Below are 3,976 nucleotides of genomic sequence, written 5' to 3' on the forward strand. Positions count from 1 at the left end.
CCTGAACAAAACTAATCCGACATTTTTGACACCTGTTTATGCTCCCATATCCATCACCAATTCTTCGGACTATAAATGCAACTAGAAGGTTTTTTTTTTTTTTTTTTTTTTTTTTTTTATGACATTGTGTATATCGTCATTCATAACCAGAAGTTCAATATAATGGTGAGATAAGTCCAAAGGAATTGGCTTGCAGAACTTCCACAGAATCTCAACACATTAAAGAGGTTTAGTTTTTTTTTAGTTTTTCAGACATAAATGTTTAATAATATTACTTTCACCGGCCAAGCAGACAGGTTTGATGTGTGTCTCAGTATAGAAGTCTCTGTGAAATACACCGTAGCCTGCTTTCCCTCATCACCATTAAAGCCTGTCAGAAGCAGAGCTTAAGCAATAACATGGCAGACATACACAGAGTAATTCCTCACATCAGACACATGACCTGCACCCCAGAATGTAAGGAGATTAGTCAGGCACATGTATTTGCATTTGTGTGTTTATTAGGAATGTTTCTGTCTGCCTTATCTGCAATGTTAGCTGACACTGAGCTGGATGGCAAAGATCAACCTGTGCTGGAATTACAAAGTTTCATAGGTTTGTTACCTGAACATGCAGAACGATAGCAGATGGTGGAGTATTAGAAATTTATTCTTGAATTTCCATAGAGGAACATACATTGCACACTTCACTTTTAAAACAAGATGATGAAACATGACCCTCATGCATTTACAGAAAAAGTGAAAGCAATACAGGGATTACAAGAAGTATTTTCTTTTTCAAAAAAATCTTTATTTAATATCCTAATGATTTTTGGCTTAAAAGAAAAATCGATAATTTTTCTCAAATTTACACAACTCACTTAAGTTAAATGAACGAAATGCAGTTGTGTTACCGCTGCAGTACCGCACTTTGGTCAACAGGTGGAGCTATATTTGCGCATGCGCAAATATTTCAAAGCACGTTAAATGCGTCGCTCATCTTTTAGCACTCTTTCTCCATTTTGTGGGAATCAAATCATGCTCAAACGGAGGATGCAATCAACATTTTGTATTTATCTGGACCAAAAGGTGAGTTATTTTACTTCCTATCCTTTAATATTGAGGCTGTCAGTAAATAAGAATAGTCAATCACTGTTTTTGTTGGTATTTTTATGCTTTTAGCACTCGTCCTCAAGTGGTGTTGTTAGTGTTTTTTAGCTCTTATGTGATCTTTTAAACTCGCTGAACTTTGATAATATTTGAATTCACCCATACAAAAAATGGCAAATGACCTTATTTTTTATAAAATTGCTAGATAAGAAGAGTTTCTCCATGTTGTGCCCCAATAAAGCAGTTTTATCTAGTTTTAGTATAAATTTTAATAACTTCCTTAATGTTGAGCATTTTTATTTAATGTCAAATTATAACTCTGAAACTTTTGAAGTACAGAATAACACATAGGCCTATGGCAATAAACACGTTTGACACTGACTTGAGTAAGATGGCATCTAGCATCTGGTAAGCTTATTCATCCAAAATAATTTTACTACAGTTTATTAGTCAGCAACCTAGATTTTTTTTTTGTATTTTTTTTTGTATTATTATTATTATTCTTTGACTCACATCTTCATTTTTTGTTTCCTCAGAATTTTGGAGTCCTACATGTGACGTGCATAGATTGTGGCTCTTCTCACACATCCAGATCTAAGCTTTTAAAACACTTCAGGTTGGTACATGGACACAGACACAGTTTTAAAACATGGAATTCGCTGTGGTCCCACTTATGCTCGATACTTATGCAGGTTATCAAGGTGCTGATGGACAGAACATAATACGCACAGGAGGCATGAGATGATCGAAGATTTGCGTTTCGTCGCTGAATTTAATAACAGATAGCCAGCACTCTTTAGAGGTAAGTCTTTATAATGTAATGTCAGCTGTGATGAATTACTTGGATGGTTATTGTATGCAATTCCAAATTATAAATTGAAGTCCTTTATATGCAATTCAGATAAATGCTGTTAAATACTGTTAGTGTTGGTGTATGACAATATTGTAAAGACTCACAAATTTATCAGCAACCAACCTGATTTGTCCTTTTTGTTAATTTCTGAACCCAGCTCCTCAAAAATTCAAAAAAGACAGAAGGAACAGCGGCACAGAAGATCATAAGCATCCTATCAGTTATGCATCTGGTATGTTCTGTTATATTCTTCATCATTTTAAATCTGACAATAATTCACTATAGATTAAAATAGTATACCCAAGGATGTCACTTCATGTCACCGAATCCCTTTTATTTTTCGCTTTTCTCACTAAAAAGTTAAATTATGTGGTTGTCCTGCTCATTTCTGTCCATGCAATAAAAGTCACCGGTGAGTTCCTGTTCTGAAGCTTCAAAAGTCACATGGAATTGTTTGATGCTATTGAAGCTTCGGAAGAAGAATTCACCATTGACTCTGTCATTGTAATAACAGAAAACAGCAGGAAAAACAGGAAAAATCAAATTTCCTAGGAAGGAAAAACGACTTTGGGAGTTTGAATGACAAAGGTGTCAGTAAAAAAATACAGAATGTTTGGGTATCCCTTGAATTTTGGTATATAAGCTCTGGAATGTTAATATGTACATGATTAATTCTGTTTTAATTTCAGAGCTTGTTCGTCGCTTTACCCTATTTCTCAGCAGCATCAGATTTGTGATTTATGCACCTACAATTGGAACAGCTCTGACATCCAAGATTATTTAATAGCTTTTCTGTAGCAAAGCTTTTGGTTTAGAACCACTTATTCGTTTTATTGTACTGGTTCTCTGAATTTTGAGGCCCTCACAGATGCAGTTGCAGATAATATTTTTTTTTGGCTCTTGTAGAAATAACTTTGGCATAATTTGTGTTAATTCTTCTGAACACTGCTTATTTGTCTCATTGTTCAGAATGACACCACTGGGAAAAGGTGAATGCATCTTGAAAGCACTTGCTGTTTACCTGGACTAGGCCCTCTCAAACCTTGTGAAGGAGTGCATGGTAAATTATTTACATTTATACAAAATATTGTATGTTTCTCTAAAACCAACTCCCCCTTTCACCCTTGATCTGTTGTTAATTGTTACTTTTTGTATTTGACTTTTTTTTTTTTTTTTAGGATGTTGAACATGAAGTCCTAACCTCAATACGCAAGACCACCTTAGGAATCTATGTGGTCAAACATGAAGGAGCAGAGGCTACAGATCCTTACAAAGATGTTGGCATCATGATTTAAGGCATCTAAATACATGACAACCTGAACAACGTGCAGATGTGTGTTCTTCGATGCTTGGTCTTATTTACGCCTGAAAAATAAACTCCTGTAATCTGAGGTTAGGAACATTTCTGCTCTTTCTATAATGTTGCACTGTTGACTGTTACAGTACTTTTGTTTCAATATCAACCATGTTACATTCCTTTGAATAATAGTCTTGTTTTTAACAACTGATAAATTGCTTGCTGCTTTTTTTGCAGAACACATAATGATTGATAAATCCTTTCACCTAAAGGCAATATGCTTTATTTATTTATTATTATTTAATTAATTATTTTCTTGAAAAGTGAAGGCAGTCTTTACAGAGTAAATATTTTGTACATGTTCACGTTGGAAATGTTTGTAAAAATGTAAACAAAATTGTAAAAAAAAGAAAAAGTGAATGTATTCATTGAATAAACTCTGGATTGAAATGAAACTGGATTATTTGTTTTGGTTGAATGTAAAAATATTAATTTTAGGATAATTGAACTTAATTAACTTAATTGTTTTGGACAAAATTAAGACTGTTAACCTTATTCAACTAAACGCATTGGATTAACCTTATGTAATTAACTTAAGTTTATTGAAATAAATAATGTTACATAAATCCAACATAACCCAGTTATGTGGGACCGGTTGACATAAAAAAGTTAATTAAAGCCAACATATCATTTTTTAGAGTGTATTATGGCCCCAAAAGTGCTCACTGGACCATTCAG

At 33.7% G+C, this 3,976-nt stretch overlaps 1 long non-coding RNA gene across 1 annotated transcript; it reads left to right on the forward strand.

The window, feature by feature from the left end:
* Positions 1-948: 948 nt before the first annotated feature.
* LOC311079782 lies at positions 949-3,689 on the forward strand. The gene is made up of 6 exons (XR_014605461.1): positions 949-1,067; positions 1,625-1,704; positions 1,781-1,890; positions 2,099-2,173; positions 2,911-3,001; positions 3,120-3,689. It is a non-coding gene; the product is annotated as an uncharacterized lncRNA (long non-coding RNA).
* Positions 3,690-3,976: the final 287 nt, after the last annotated feature.

The sequence above is a fragment of the Abramis brama genome, assembly GCF_963993115.1.
Source record: "Abramis brama genome assembly, chromosome: 3".
Lineage (NCBI taxonomy): Eukaryota > Metazoa > Chordata > Actinopteri > Cypriniformes > Leuciscidae > Abramis > Abramis brama.